Source organism: Erythrolamprus reginae, chromosome 11 (genome assembly GCF_031021105.1).
Source record: "Erythrolamprus reginae isolate rEryReg1 chromosome 11, rEryReg1.hap1, whole genome shotgun sequence".
NCBI classification, from domain to species: Eukaryota; Metazoa; Chordata; class Lepidosauria; order Squamata; family Dipsadidae; genus Erythrolamprus; species Erythrolamprus reginae.
This window is the reverse complement of record NC_091960.1, coordinates 8,051,692-8,069,004: the sequence shown is the minus strand read 5'-3', so window position 1 is coordinate 8,069,004 and position 17,313 is coordinate 8,051,692. Positions and strand designations below refer to the sequence as shown.

The following is a 17,313-nucleotide window of genomic DNA, read 5'->3' as shown; positions in this document are numbered from 1 at the left end:
TAGGAATCTCCTGGGAGGAAACAGGGCTGGAAAAAGCAGGGAGAAGCCTCCATGGGGCCTCTCTAGGAATCTCCTGGGAGGAAACAGGGCCAAAAAAGGCAGAGAGAAGCCTCCGTAGGGCCTCTCTAGGAATCTCCTGGGAGGAAACAGGGCCTTCATCCTCCCTGTGGTTTCCCCAATTACACACATTATTTGCTTTTACATTGATTCCTATGGGAAAAATTGCTTCTACGTACAAACTTTTATACTTAAGAACCTGGTCATGGAACAAATTAAGTTTGTAAGCAGAGGTACCACTGTGCAAACTTTTCAGTTTTTACTCTAAGCCAGCGATTCTCAGATACTTTAGTCCCCTGACTCCTTTGCACTCTTAAAAATTACTTCAAGAGGACCCCAAAGAGGTTTGGGTTTATGTGAGTTTAGATACCTGTCTATATTTACAATCTTGGAAATGAAAACAGAGAAATTTTAAAATATTCATATATTTGACCTCTTGGAACCTTTGAAAGAGTCCCAGAGTCCTCCAGGGGTCCCCAGGCCATAACTTTAAGAACCAGAACTGGTGTGTTGTGTGAACACAGCCAGAGGAAAGCAAAAAAACCAGTAAAACAGCTCACATTAGAGAAACATCTTTCAGCTGTGGCGAAGGGGGCGTTTGCCCAGGTTCGCCTGGTGCACCAGTTGCGGCCCTATTTGGACCGGGACTCACTGCTCACAGTCACTCATGCCCTCATCACCTCGAGGTTCGACTACTGTAACGCTCTCTACATGGGGCTACCTTTGAAAAGTGTTCGGAAACTCCAGATCGTGCAGAATGCAGCTGCGAGAGCAATCATGGGCTTCCCCAAATATGCCCATGTTACACCAACACTCCGCAGTCTGCATTGGTTGCCAATCAGTTTCCGGTCACAATTCAAAGTGTTGGTTATGACCTATAAAGCCCTTCATGGTACCGGACCAGATTATCTCCGGGACCGCCTTCTGCTGCATGAATCCCAGTGACCAGTTAGGTCCCACAGAGTGGGTCTTCTCCGAGTCCCATTAACTAAACAATGTCGCTTGGTGGAACCCAGGGGAAGAGCCTTCTCTGTGGCGGCCCCGGCCCTCTGGAACCAACTCCCCCCAGAGATTAGAATTGCCCCCACCCTCCTTGCCTTTCGTAAGCTTCTTAAAACCCACCTCTGCCACCAGGCATGGGGGAATTGAGATACTCTTTCCCCCTAGACCTTTACAATATTATGCATGGTATGTCTGTATGTATGTTTGGTTTTTATAATAATGGGTTTTTAACTGTTTTTAGTATTGGATTATTATTATATGCTGTTTTATTATTGCTGTTAGCTGCCCCAAGTCTCCGGAGAGAGGCGGCATACAAATCCAATAGATAGATAGATAGATAGATAGATAGATAGATAGATAGATAGATAGATAGATAGATAGATAGATAGATAGATAGACAGACAGACAGACAGACAGACAGACAGACAGACAGACAGACAGACAGACAGACAGACAGACAGACAGACAGACAGATAGATAGATGATAAATAAATAAAAGCAAGCCAAGATTCAGAGGACAACGCTGCAGATTTCAATTCAGAGGTTGCTGGCACCAAGCCATGTGCTCACCACTGGTAAGTGACCTTCTGAACTGCAAACCCATCACATTCTGGCTTTGCGTGTGGTGTGAACTCAACCGGGGTTAGTTGCTGACTCAGTATGGAGACTGGAGTAACTGAAGAGCCCAAGGGTAAGCCAAGGTGGTGATAACCTAGCAAACACAGCTTGTTTATTGGGCAAGGGACAGAATAGTACTCAGCAATGGCACTTAGATTTATATACCACTTTGCAGACCTCTCTAAGCGGTTTACAGAGCCAGCCTCTTGCCCCCAACAACCTGAGTCCTCATTTTACCCACCTTGGAAGGATGGAAGGCTGAGTCAACCTTGAGCCTGGTGACATTTGAACTGCCAAATTGCAGGCAACCGGCAGGCAGCAGAAATAGCCCGCAGTACTGCACTCTAACCACTGTGCACTAATGGCTTAAGAATCCTTTTGGACCTCAGCAGGATTTTCCTCTCCCTTTCCATAGAAAACAGCTATTAGCATTCCAAAAATGCTTTGGAACAGCAGTCTCCAAGGAGCATATCATGGGTAAAATTTCATTCAGGGATTGATGTGGAGTTTTTGCTCAGCAGAAATAAATTCTCATTGTGCTTAGAGAGAAAAATATTTGCCTCTACCTAGGACCGAACCCACAGCCTCCGGATTATGAGTTGAGAGCTCCACTTCTAGGCCAGTGCATCACTCCTACTTCTTAATAGAAACATAGAAACATAGAAGACTGACGGCAGAAAAAGACCTCATGGTCCATCTAGTCTGCCCTTATACTATTTCCTGTATTTTATCTTAGGATGGATCTATGTTTATCCCAGGCATGTTTAAATTCAGTTACTGTGGATTTACCAACCACGTCTGCTGGAAGTTTGTTCCAAGGATCTACTACTCTTTCAGTGAAATAATATTTTCTCACGTTGCTTTTGATCTTTCCCCCAACTAACTTCAAATTGTGTCCCCTTGTTCTTGTGTTCACTTTCCTATTAAAAACACTTCCCTCCTGAACCTTATTTAACCCTTTAACATATTTAAATGTTTCGATCATGTCCCCCCTTTTCCTTCTGTCCTCCAGACTATACAGATTGAGTTCATGAAGTCTTTCCTCATACGTTTTATGCTTAAGACCTTCCCCCATTCTTGTAGCCTGTCTTTGGACCCATTCAATTTTGTCAATATCTTTTTGTAGGTGAGGTCTCCAGAACTGAACACAGTATTCCAAATGGGGTCTCACCAGCGCTCTATATAATATACACTGCTCAAAAAAAATAAAGGGGACATTTAAACAACACAATATAACTCCATATTAAATCAAACTTCTGTGAAATCAAACTGTCCACTTAGGAAGCAACACTGATTGACAATCAATTTCACCTGCTGTTGTGCACATTCAAATTTGTACAGAGCAAAGTATATAATGAGAATATTTCATTCATTCAATTCAATTCAATTTATTAGATTTGTATGCCGCCCCTCTCCGAAGACTCGGGGCAGCTCACAACAATAATAAAAACAATATTCCAGCGAAAACAAATCTAATATTAAAAAGCACATAAAACCCATAAAATTCAGATCTAGGATATGTTATTTGAGTGTTCCCTTTATTTTTTGAGCAGTATATGTTCACCTTAAAAATGTGTTAATTTGGTAACCAAGTTAATGGATTGAATGAAAAGCCAGAGACTTCTGTGGAAAGAGGCGCAGGGGCAAAGAGGGAGCCATACTTTCACAAGAAACCCCACAGAAGGTTCCTGTGGTCCTGAGCTATGTCCCAGACTACACCTCCCAGAACCCTCTGTGACCTTCAGCTGTGTGCCAGACTACACCTCCCAGAATCCCAAGCGAATGAAGGCTGCAATATTCTTGCCAAGCCGAAAGCTGTCAGATAGCCGCTTTTAACTTGTGAAGACATATTGAAAAATGTGAAAGCAGGATTGTCCGCCAAGGAGTAATGCAATTAAAGTGAAAATAAAAGGAGGAAAAAAGTCAGACATATTAGGTTTTTGGCATTGATGTTCTGTCTGCTCTGCTGTTTTTTTTCTGGCAGGCAAATATCCTTCCCCAAAAAATATTTGTCTACGGGCAAGACAACAAGAACTGGGCAGTACTTAAACATATCAATAAATACACAGCGCAAGTCACGACACACACACCCCAGGATAGTTTACAATATTGTCGGTCCAAACTGGCGGCAACCCACCATTGCCACAGACTGTTGTGGTTAGCTCTGGCCCAGCTCCTGCCCCAAGGACTGTGGATGTGTGGGAGACATCCACATGCTGCAGGCCTGTTTTGCCCCCGGTGGAATCTGCTGATGAAGGCTCCCCTGACCAAGAAGACATGAGTGACAGGGAGGAGGAGAGTGTGGCAGACAGCTCAGGAGATCAATTATCTAGCTCCTCCTTGGATTCGGAACAAGAGTTAATGATACAGCCACCCATGCGTAGAGCGATGCATAGGCAACAACAACTGAGAGATTATTATCAAAGAAAATGAGGCCACCTGTGGTTGGGTGGGGCTGTGGTAATGAGTGAGGCTGCTATAAATAGCAGCCTGTAGGTTTGGCCATTGTGGAGGATTATCTGATCATTTGTTGTGTTTCATGATTGCTTTACTGACTTTGACTTTTTGTGTGCTGGTTTTTCCCTGCTTTGAAACTAAACCAGAGCAAAGTGTGTTTCACTTTGTGAAAGAAGGACTGTGAATTGCCTCACAGCTGCAAGCTAAGTATCACAGGACTGATAAGGGACTTGTATAAATTACCAGTTTGTTTGGAGACGAGTGCTCTTTGCTATAACAAAAGAGGGCTTAGTTTAAGTGAATTTTCATTATAAAGAATATTGTTTTGCATTTTCAAATGTGTGTGTGTCTGAAATTTGTACCTGTGAATTTTTGGGAGGATTCTACCAGAGGGCCCGACAGAACACAGACCATCACTGAAGGCCTAATTGATATAAAGTCCAAGCACTGCTTTTCATTTTCAAATGGTATAAAATCCAAGGCATTAGACTTACAACTTTGAGATGGGTGGGTTTCAATTCCCAGAATTGTCCAGCTGGGATGCTGCCCAGGGAATTCTGGGAGTTGAAGTCCACACCTTTTAAAGTCGCCAACAGTGGAGAAACATGTGATCCAAGAACTAACACGAGCACTTCCCTTCTTAAGAGCTGATCTATATAGAAATACTGGCCCTAAAATATTGAGTGCATGGACAAGAACTTGCTTGTAAGTAGTGATGAGCGAACCCAACGGTGTTCGGGTTCGGCAAGTTTGGACGAACTTTACGCAAAATTCGGCCGAACCCAAACCGAACTCGAACCCGAACGGGGAATCCCTCCCACAAAGAGATTCCGGGGGCGGAGCTTTAATGTCACCGGCAGGTTGCTAAGGACGCCAAGATGATCACTTCCTGGATTCCATGTTCTTCATATGTTTTAGCCTCCAGTTCCCTAATCATCTTTGTTGCATTCTTTCTAGAGTCTCAACATCCTTTTTGCATCGTGGCGACCAAAACTGAATGCCGTATTCCAAGTGTGGCCTTACCAAAGCCTTATAAAGTGGTATTAACACTTCACGTGATCTTGATTCTATCCCTCGGTTAATGCAGCCTAGAACTGTGTTGGCTTTTTTGGCAGATGCTGTACACGGCTGGCTCATATTTAAATGGTTGTCCACTAGGACTCCAAGATCTTAAAGACTCCAGTTTTAAGACTTATGGACTTCAACTTCCAGAATTCCTCAGCCAGCCGTTGAGGAATTCTGGGAGTTGAAACCTACAACTCTTAAAAGTTGCCAAGGTTGGAAAACTGCTCTAAAATAAGACAATAGGAAAGTAAGACAGGGATGGTAGATACAGTGGTGCGCTTATGCACGCCCCTTACAGACTTCTTAGAAAAGGGGAGAGGTCAACTGTAGACAATCTGAGGTTAAAGATTTTGGGGTCTGGGGAAAAAACAACACAGTCAGGTCATGAATTCCAGGTGCTGATCACGTTGATAATGGCTGAATCTATGCTGCTGTACCTTTTGTAATGATTTGATTTGATTTGATTTGATTTATTGGATTTGTATGCCGCCCCTCTCCGGAGACTCGGGGCGACTAACAACAATAATAAAACAGTATACAAAATAATCCAATAGTAAAAACGATTAAAATTAATATAAAAAACTAAATATACATACAGACATACCATGCATAAAATTGTAAAGACCTAGGGGGAAAGAGTATCTCAGTTCCCCCATGCCTGATGGCAGAGGTGGGGTTCACTTACGAAAGGCAAGGAGGGTGGGGGCAATTCTAATCTCTGGGGGGAGTTGGTTCCAGAGGGGCAGGGCCGCCACAGAGAAGGCTTTTCCCCTGGGTCCCGCCAAGCGGCATTGTTTAGTTGACGGGACCTGGAGAAGACCCACTCTGTGGGACCTAACTGGTTGCTGGGATTCGTGCAGCAGAAGGCGGTCCCGGAGATAATCTGGTCCGGTGCCATGAAGGGCTTTACAGGTCATAACCAACACTTTGAATTGTGACCGGAAACTGATCTGCAACCAATGCAGACTGCGGAGTGTTGGTGTAACATGGGCATATTTGGGGAAGCCCATGATTGCTCTCGCAGCTGCATTCTGCACGATCTGAAGTTTCCGAACACTTTTCAAAGGTAGCCCCATGTAGAGAGCGGTACAGTAATGGTCTTTCCTCCAGTAAATATGATTCATCGGTGAGCCTATTTGTTAAATGGTTTTGTTTCCCCTGCTTGAGATTATCGAATGAGAACATCCTATTAAACTAAAAGATATTTGTTTCAAATCACCCTCAACCGGTTGCAATCCATCAGCTTCAAACACTAACGGCTGCATTCTACCCAACGTGCTAATCTCGATTAAATTTAACCTTGGTTAGCTAGGTTTGGGGATTCTGGTGCCCATGCCTTCAAATTTCGTTTTAAACCATTTGATTCATGTACAGTTCAAGGCACTGGTCAAAACTCCCAAAAAAACAAAAGTGAGTTAATTAAATAATTAGGGTAAACTCAAGAGGATACCAATTAACCCGGTATGGTGTCTAGGTCAGTAGCTAATGTGAAAGAAATAGAGCAAATTTTGGAGGATTGAAATGCAGCCCAGCTCAGCACTTTGGGGAAGAGAGGCAAACAAGAAATATTTCACACGGAGCAAAGAAGTCTCGAGATGATAGGCAGGCACCGAAGGGGACGTTCGCACGGCAGAATGATAGATGCAGAAAGGAGACTTGTGCGACCCAGGGAAATCCCATCTAAGTAAATTATACCTGGCCAAAACAAATCAATGTTCCTCCAGGAGCCCTTGGCCCCCAAAGTAGTGGGAGATGTGAAAGTATCCTTGCCTGTAAAATAACCCACGGTCACAAAAATATGAGACGGCGAGATGGAAGAATAAGCAAGCGGCTTTTATCCAGGCTGTGGGCAAAGAGGCTGTAATCACAAATCAAGGCCTCGGTGGGGCCTTGCAGCGGGCGCTTGGTCTCAGTGCCCCTAAAAGTTCATTCAATTGCAAGGGAATGGCTCTGAATATATGTCTCTGACAGCCTTCCTAGAGCCCTCGCTGGAGGCTCTACAGCCTTGCCTTCCTCCACAGGCCTCTGAGGTGATCAAGGCCTCCATCGGAACGGCAGGAAAGAGTTTGCCCACTGAAACCGCGGACAGGATTTATGGAAAGACGTCCTCTTTCCACGTTTAAAAAGCAGGGTTTTGGTTTTTTAACATTCAGTACAGTGTTGGCAAACCTTGTTTTCCTCGGGTGCTGAAAGAGCCTGCACATGCATTATCATGCATGTGCGAGTGACCGCACCCATAATTCAATGCCTGGGGAGGGCGTAAATAGCTTCCCCTGCCCCCGGAGGCTGTTTCCCAACTTCTGATGGGCCCAGGAGGCTCTTGTTTCACCCTCCTCAGGCTCCAAAGCTTTCCCTGGAGCTGGGGGAGGGTAAAAACGCCCTCCCCCATCCTCCTGGAGGCTCTCTGGAAGCCAAAAATGCCCTCCCAGAGTCTCTGTGTGAGCCAAAAATCAGCTGGCCGGCACACACATAATTAATAATAATAATTAATAATAATTTATTAGATTTGTATGCTGCCCGTCTCCGAAAACTCAGGGCGGCTCACAACAATAATAAAAACAATATTATAGTAGAACAAATCTAATATTAAAAAACATATAAAACCCTATAATTATTTAAAAAACCAACCAACACATTCATACCAAACATAAAACAAAATATAAAAGAGCCTGGGGGAAAGGTGTCTCAACTCCCCCATGCCTGGCGGTATAAATGAGTCTTGAGTAGTTTACAAAATACAGGGAGGGTGGGGGCAGTTCTAATCTCCAGGGGGAGTTGATTCCAGAGGGCTGGGGCCGCCACAGAGAAGGCTCGTTGGAGCTGAGCTAAGGCAACGGGCTTGTGTACCAGCAGATATGGCTCCGCATGACACCTGTGGCAGCCATTGATTTACCTTCACTGTCTTAGTGCCTCTTAGCAAAACATTGGTTACATCACAGCCAGTTCGGTCAGCAACGGTCCATGGACGTTGCCATCTTTTTGGGCAATTTTTTTACTTATTGAATTTTTTTTCTGTTTTTTTTTTTCTTCTGCGCATGAGCAGTAGTCGAGTTTCCAGCACCGCACATGCGCTGCCATCTTGCTGGTTTTTTTGGGGGGGATACCAGGAATTGGTGAATTTTAGTCCCACTTTTGGCATGAAAGCCACTGGGTGACTTTTGGCAAATACTGGGAGTTGGTGAATTCTTAGGCATGAAAACCGACTATGTGACTTTCGGACAGTTCGTCCCTCTCTCTCAGCCTAACCCACCTCAAAGGGTTGTTGTTTTGGAGAAAATAGGAAAAGATATTATTGTTAGCCACCCTGAGTCCTATTGGACTGGGCAGCATGTAAATAATAAAAAATAATAATAAAAATAATAAAGTAATAAGGAAAATTATAGAATGTGCCGAAATGGATATGTTAAAAGAGCCGGGGTGGCGCAGCAGGTAGAGTGCTGTACTGCAGGCCACTGAAGCTGACTGTAGATCTGAAGGTCAGCAGTTCAAATCTCATCACCGGCTCAAGGTTGACTCAGCCTTCCATCCTTCCGAGGTGGGTCAAATGAGGACCCGGATTGTGGGGGCAATAGGCTGGCTCTGTTAAAAAGTGCTATTGCTAACATGTTGTACGCCGCCCTGAGTCTAAGGAGAAGGGCGGCATAAAATTTGAATAAATAAATAAATAAATAAATAAATAAATAAATATGTTGACAAGGCGGTTAAATAATCAAGAAGAATCTGCCTTTTACAATATTTGGGATAAGATTTATTTATGGTTAAATAAAAAAACAAAAAAAATTACTAAATGTCTTGAAAGCAAAGTAAATGTATAAAAATAGCTTATTCTTCTAGAATTGTCATTATTAATGGTTAAATTTTATAAAAACAAGAATTCTTCTTTTCATTCTAACTATTGTGTTGATTTTGCAAATTTTAGTACATTCCTTTTCTGAATTAGAAAGACTTCTACAACGAGCGGGGTAATTGTTGCCCCACTATATGTTAAATGTGTGTCTGTCCTGGTTGTTTTTTTTTATGCTAATCAATAAAAATATTTTTTTTAAATAATAATAATAAATATGTGCACCACCTTAAGTTTGTTTATTAAAAAAAATAATTAAGGCGGGATATAAAATTAATCCCTGATATATTTTTTTCTCCCTGGGATTGAATGCAAGATTATAAACCAGAATAACCGTACATTTACACATACACGCATCCCGTTGTGTAACTAAAAATATCGCAGCACCCCACGCATTGTGTTCTCTGAAGTTCTCCTCTGAAAGCCTTCCCCAATCCGATCCTCTTTCATCTAAAAAAAGAATTGAGACCTAAGAGGAAACAAATGCAAGATTTTGTGTGGGTTTTTTTTTTTATAACCGCCATCTCCGAGCTGACAAAAAATAAAATAAAATAAAAAAATAACCAGAGCCTGGCAGCACCTTTTGCAACTTACAAATTTCATTCAAAACCAAAGGAGCTTTTTGTGCAACTCGGTGAAACGGACTACAGCCTTTTAATAAAATTCGTTAGGCGGAAAATGTACTACCAGATACCTTTTTTTCCCCTTTCTTTTCTCTTCTTTTTTGTTCCCAAATGAACACGGCTCTTCTATAACTTCCACAAACCGATCGTTCTTGTGCTGTTGCCCTGTTTCTGTCCTCAGCTAAATGCGAGGGATGTGTGAAGTGTGTGAGGTTTTTGTGGTTTGTCTTTTTTTTCAGGGCCAAGGACAAATTCTGAGCTTTTCACGATCAAGCCAGGGGCTGGATTCTATAAAAACCAAAGGAAGCAGTGACAAAGAAATGGCTTAGGCCAGAACAAAAAATAAAAGTATTTGCTACAAAAAAAGCTGCCGTGAGAATCAATCCTCTCTCCCTTTTTTTCTATCTTATCTTTAAAGTAGGGGCCTTTATAACATCCTCTTTCTTTTAGGGCGTGAGACTGTCTTTGAGTAGCAAACCAGGAATTGCATTTCTAAAAGGGGACGAAGCCAGGAGGGGGGGAAAAAGAGAGATTTAATTTACGTTGAACTGCAATTAAAAATTAGGCTCAATTAAATACATTTCATGGGACTTTTTCCAGTAATGGGTTGCTAGCCGGTATGCGCCACACTGCATACTGGTAGCAAAAATGGACAGGGTCCATGTGACCGGTAGGCGGGCACACACGTATGAGATTTGACTTTTGCGCATGTACAGGAAGTAGAATCTCATGACGATTTTAGAGTCGTTTATTTAATTTTACTTAATTATTAATAATAATAATAATAATAATAATAATAATAATAATAATAATTTATTGGATTTGTATGCCGCCCCTCTCCGTAGACTCGGAGCGGCTAACAACAATAATAAACACAACATGTACAATCCAATAATAAACACAACTAAAAACCCCTATTATAAAACCAAACATACACACAAACATACCATGCATAACTTGTAATGGCCTAGGGGGAAGAGCTATCTCAACTCCCCCATGCCTGGCGGTATAAATGAGTCTTGAGTAGTTTATGAAAGACAGGGAGGGTGTTGGCAGTTCTAATCTCCGGGGGGAGTTGGTTCCAGAGGGCCGGGGCCGCCACAGAGAAGGCTCTTCCCCTGGGGCCCGCCAAACGACATTGTTTAGTCAACGGGACCCAGAGAAGGCCAACTCTGTGGGACCTTATCGGTCGCTTGGATTCGTGCGGTAGCATAGATTTAGTGCATTATATTGTTCTTTTGTAAGTGTTGGGTTTAACTACTCTACTACATGCTTGCACTGTCTTGTAAACACATCTCTATGGTCAGGTCACAATTAACTGACCAGTGTGTCACCTTTTGATGACCAAAAGGGGCAGATGCTCTGCAGGCTATATAAACCTCTGCAAAGTAGATGCCCCCCCCTTTCTTCTTTCTCTTGTACCTTTTCTACCTTCTTCTGTGTGTGCTCCATTGTCCTCTGCTGAGGGCACATGTGTGAGATGAAATCCAAAGCCATCCTCACACATGGGACCATCCAGAAGTTATTAATATGGATTGGAATATAAAGTTATCTGCCTGCAATCTATCAATTGCACGAATCAACATAATTGTAAGTAAAGATTGTATTTTTCATCTCAAGACCTAAAATGGTCACCTAACATCAAAAACATCATCAAAAAAGCACAACAAAGAATGTTCTTTCTGCGCCAGCTCAGGAAGCTCAAACTGCCCAAGGAGCTGCTGATTCAGTTCTACAGAGGAATCATTGAGTCTGTCATCTGCACCTCTATAACTGTCTGGTTTGGTGCTGCAACCCAACAGGATCAACACAGACTTCAGAGGAGAATCAGAATTTCAGAAAAAACAATTGCTGCCAATCTGCCTTCCATTGAGGACCTGTATACTGCACGAGTCAAAAAGAGGGCGGGTAAAATATTTACTGACCCCTCACATCCTGGACACAAATTGTTTCAACTCCTACCCTCAAAACGTCGCTACAGAGTACTGCACACCAAGACAACTAGACACAAGAACAGTTTTTTCCCAAACGCCATCACTCTACTAAACAAATAATTCCCTCAAAACTGTCAGACTTTCCACTAAATCTGCACTTCTATTCTACTAGTTTTTCTCATCATTCCTATCACCCATTTCCTCCCATGTTGACTGTATGACTGTAACTTGTTGCTTATATCCTAAGATTTTTATTAATATTGCTTCTTCATTGCTTATTTGACCCCTATGACAATCATTAAGTGTTGTACCACATGATTCTTGACAAATGTATATTTTATTTTATGTACGCTGAGAGCATATGCACCAAGACAAATTCCTTGTGTGTCCAATCACACCTGGCCAATAAAAATTCTATTCTATTCTATTATGAAGGAGTGGTCATTCATTGCTACCAAATGGGATTCTGAACCATGTGTCATTTCTTGCCATGCCAACTCTGCTGCAAATTAAGCCAGCTGAACTCTGCTAATACAAATAATATTAATAATAATCAAAATACCCAACAGTAAGCCGCCCCGAGTCTCTGGAGAGGGGTAGCACATAAAGCCAATAAAATTATTTTTAAAAAATAAAAATAAAAATATCCCCCACTGTTTGGGTGCTCTCCTGCCCCATTATTGATTTGTTACTGCAAACCACCTTGATTTCTTTGAAAAAAGATCCAATGTTCCTGATCTGAGAAAAAAAATCGTTTCTCAGAGCCAGCTGTACCTGTGTGTGTTGTTTGGGATTTGTTTTTTTGTTTTTATTCACAGCTCAGCTCCTAGAATGTCTGGAAAGCAGGAGGCTGCAGTCAAAATAAGACATAAATCACCCACACAGCCTTATTTGTCCAGCCAGCCTCACAATTTGGTATTAAAGCTGGCGCACAGCTTGGCTTTGAAATCCCAAAGGTTCAATCGATCAGAACAGAACTGGATGGCACCTTGGAGGTCTTATAGTCCAGCCCCCTGCTCAAGCGGGAGACCCCCAGAAGTGGGTTCATCCCAGTTAATAATAATAATAAATGTTTATTTATAATAAACAGCATGTTAGCAATAGCACTTTTTAACAGAGCCCCCACAGTCCAGGTCTTCATTTGACCCACCTCGGAAGGATGGAAGGTTGAGTCAACCTTGAGCCGGTGATGAGATTTGAACCGCTGACCTGCAGATCTAGCAGTCAGCTTTAGCGGTCTGCAGTACTGCACTCTACCCACTACACCACCTCGGCTTCCTCCCCATTCACCCGAATTGGTAATAACTGGTTGGTGAGGTCACAATGACATCGTGGAACCTATTCTATGCCCAGAATGTAATGCACCCCATTTTTTCTTCTTCAACAATTATTTATTGAACACGATGAAACTTACACACAAGAAAGAATGATGTTTCTTCTACACTCCCTAATTTTCCACGTAATCTCCATCCCATTCTACGGCCTTTCTACAGCGAGACACAAGGGCGGGTATGCCCTGTTGGTACCACTCCTTGTTCTGGTCACAAAGCCATTTCTGCACTGTGCGAATCACCTCTAATTATTATTATTATTAGAAACATAGAAATCTGACGGAAGAAAAAGACCTCATGGTCCATCTAGTCTGCCCTTATACTATTTTCTGTATTTTATCTTAGGATGGATCTATGTTTATCCCAGACATGTTTAAATTCAGTTACTGTGGATTTATCTACCACGTCTGCTGGAAGTTTGTTCCAAGGATCTACTACTCTTTCAGTGAAATAATATTTCCTCACGTTGCTTTTGATCTTTCCCCCAACTAACTTCAGATTGTGTCTCCTTGTTCTTGTGTTCACTTTCCTATTAAAAACACTTCCCTCCTGGACCTTATTTAACCCTTTAACATATTTAAATGTTTCGATCATGTCCCCCCTTTTCCTTCTGTCCTCCAGACTATACAGATTGAGTTCATGAAGTCTTTCCTGATACGTTTTATGCTTAAGACCTTCCACCATTCTTGTAGCCCATCTTTGGACCCGTTCAATTTTGTCAATATCTTTTTGTATTTAAATTTGTATGCCACCCCTCTCTGTAGACTCGGTGCGGCTCACAGCAGCAATAGAAAACAATGTATAATACAAATCTAATATTTAAAAACTAAAACCCATAGTTTAAAAACATGCACACAACATACTATACATAAATTATATAGGGCTGGGGAAGCTATCTCAGTTCCCCCATGGCTGACGGCAGAGGTGGGTTTTAAGAAGTTTATGAAAGGCAATGAGGGTGGGGGCAATTCTAATCTCCGGGGGGAGCTGGTTCCAGAGGGTCGGGGCCACCACAGAGAAGGCCTCACCCTCTGTGCCCTGCGACTAACCGTACTTCTGTCAACTGCAGATTCTCCATAAAATGTACACAAACATTTGTGAATGTTCCCAACAGTTTCTTTCTCCACAGTAAGAAATTCAATGACGACATTTAATAGGAAAGTGAACACAAGAACAAGGGGACACAATCTGAAGTTAGTTGGGGGAAAGATCAAAAGCAACGTGAGAAAATATTATTTCACTGAAAGAGTAGTAGATCCTTGGAACAAACTTCCAGCAGACGTAGTAGATAAATCCACAGTAACTGAATTTAAACATGCCTCGGATAAACATATATCCATTGTAAGATAAAATACAGGAAATAGTATAAGGGCAGACTAGATGGACCATGAGGTCTTTTTCTGCCGTCAGTCTTCTATGTTTCTATGTTTCTATGACATGCTGCTTGTTACATACATCACTTACAGACTCTATTTCAAAACACTGCTGCAGCTACGCTATTAGTCTGAAGAAATGCAAAATTTACACACGCACTCCTGACAATTCAAATAATGTATATCTAAAGTTTCACATTTGTATCATTACTGGCTACCTATCCTCACTTGGTTGGACCCTGCACAACATTAACATTTTTATGACCCTTTCTCACATTTCTTTCTACCCTTCTGATCATCCTGTGATCTCTCATTAATCCCCTCTGCTCTTCATCAGCCAATGATCTCTGAGATGTTTTCAGTAGAGCCCCTTTTTTCAAAAAAATAAATAAATTCCAAAGTGTCTCCCAGGATATTTCCTTAATATTCGGTTTCATCTGTCCTCAGACTCCTGTTTTCCAAGAAACTGTTGGCTTCTCATACCTGATTGTAACTAAGCCAAAGCACGCATACCTGAAATAAAACTGCCGTGTTCATAGAGTTTATCAGCTGTATCACCTTGGCAGCTGTGAAGCAGAAACATATTTTTACTTCTTCAAAATAAAAATAAAAAGCAAAGAGGAAATCCCAGGTTTTTAGATCAGTATTTCTCAGCCTTGGCAATTTTAATATGTGTGGGCTAGCGCTCCCAGAATTCCCCAGCCAACAAACTTGAGTTGAAAAACTCCACACATTCATTCATTCATTCATTCATTCATTCATTCATTCATTTATTGGATTTGTATGCCACCCCTCTCCAGAGACTCGGGGCGGCTAACAGCAATAATAAAATAATGTACAATAATAATCCAATAAATACTAAAAAAGATTAAAAACCCATTAATATAAAAAACCAAACATACATACAGACATACCATACATGAAATTGTAAAGGCCCAGGGGGAAAGAGCATCTCAATTCCCCCATGCCTGGCGGCAGAGGTGGGTTTTAAGCAGCTTACAAAAAGCAAGGAGGGTGGGGGCAATTCTAATCTCTGGGGGGAGTTGGTTCCAGAGGGCCGGGGCCGCCAGAGAGAAGGCTCTTCCCCTGGGTCCTGCCAAGCATCATTGTTTAGTTGACGGGACCCGGAAAGACCCACTCTGTGGGATTCGTGCAGCAGAAGGTGGTCCCTGAGATAATCTGGTCCGGTGCCGGTTGCCGATCAGTTTCCGGTCACAATTCAAAGTGTTGGTTATGACCTATAAAGCCCTTCATGGCATCGGACCAGGTTATCTCCAGGACCGCCTTCTGCCGCACGAATCCCAGCAACCAATTAGGTCCCACAGAGTTGGCCTTCTCTGGGTCCCGTCAACTAAACAATGTTGTTTGGCGGGACCCAGGGGAAGAGCCTTCTCTGTGGCGGCCCCGACCCTCTGGAACCAATTCTCCCCAGAGATTAGAATAGCCCCCAACCCTTCTTGCCTTTCGCAAGTTTCTTAAAACCCACCTTTGTCGTCAGGCATGGGAAGAATTAAGATATTCTTTCCCCCTCGGCTTCCACAATTTATGTATGGTACGTTTGTATGTATGATTGGTTTTTAAAATAAGGGTTTTTAGCTTCTTTAGTATTGGATTGTCACACGTTGTTTTTATTACTGTTGTTAGCCGCCCCGAGTCTACGGAGAGGGGCGGCATACAAATCCAATAAAATGAAATGAAATAATTCAATGCCTTGGGAGGGGAAAAACAGCTTCCCCCATCCCCCCAGAGGCCCTCTGGAGGCTATAAATGGCCTGTTTCCCAACTTCTGGTGTGACCAGTCGGCTCGTGTTTCACCCTCCCCGGGCTCCAAAGGCTTCCTTGGAGCTGTGAGAGGGTAAAAACACCCTCCCAGAGCCTTTGTGTGAGCCAAAAATCACCTGTGCCATAAGTTCACCATCACTGGTATAGGGTCTCCTGCACCAGCAGAAGGTTGAACAAGAGGACGCACAGGGTCCCTTCCAACACAAACTATAAACACTATAAACGCATGATTCCCGGATCAGATGACTCCAGCTGTAACTGCAACCTAAAGATATCCCAGCTATCAAGTCCCCAAATTTTGACCACGTGACTGTGAAGAATGCTGCAACGGTTGTAAGTACGAGGGCCGGTTGTAAGTCACTGTTTTCAACGCCTTTGTAACTTCCGAGGGCAGCTGAATAAATGGCTGGAAGTTGAGAACATTCTGTAACTCCTAGGATCTGTCCATGGTACTGTTTCCTCCAGCCTACATGCTGTATTTCAGGTACGCAGTATGTCAGCCAGCATCTGTATGGCTGAGAATTACTGCCTACAAATGGAGATGGTTTTTAAAAAGGGACAAGACAAATACATGAACTGCAAGGCTACGAGTTGATAACACAACAGCAATTTCCTGCCTTTTCAATCACTTGCTTCCCTGGGTTCGTCCCCAGGCTAGTCTAGCGTAGAGAAGGACCAGGGGAGACACGATAGCAGTGTTTCAATATTGGAGGGGCTGCAGTTATTGGGGTCCAGTTATTTTCCAAAGCACCTGAAGGTCAGACAAGGAATAATGGACAAGGAGAGGTTCAACCTGGAAATAAGGAGAAATTTTCTGATAGAACAATCAAGCAATGGAACGGAAGTTGCCTTTGGAAGTTGTTGGGAGCTTCATCACTTGAGACTTTCAAGAAAAGATTGGACTGCCATTTGTCAGAAATGGTGTAGGGCAATTATGGCGAACCTATGGCATGGGTGCCACAGGTGGCACGCGGAGCCATATCTGTTGGCACACGAGCCGTTGCCCTAGCTCAGCTCCAACGTGCATGTGTGTGCTAGCCAGCTGATTTTTGGCTTGCACAGAGGCTCTGGGAGGGCATTTTTGGCTTCCAGAGAGTCTCCAGGGAGATGGGAGAGGGCATTTTGGCGCCTGGGGAGGGCAAAACATGAGCCTACTGCATGGAACTCACTACCTGACTCTGTAGTATAATCTCCTAACCCCCAAAACCTTACCCGTAGACTCTCCAC

General features: G+C 42.8%; 1 protein-coding gene across 1 annotated transcript in view; it reads right to left on the bottom strand.

Moving 5' to 3' along the window:
- Positions 1–17,313, bottom strand: part of IGLON5 (IgLON family member 5) — a 156,288-nt gene that overhangs the window by 100,373 nt on the left and 38,602 nt on the right.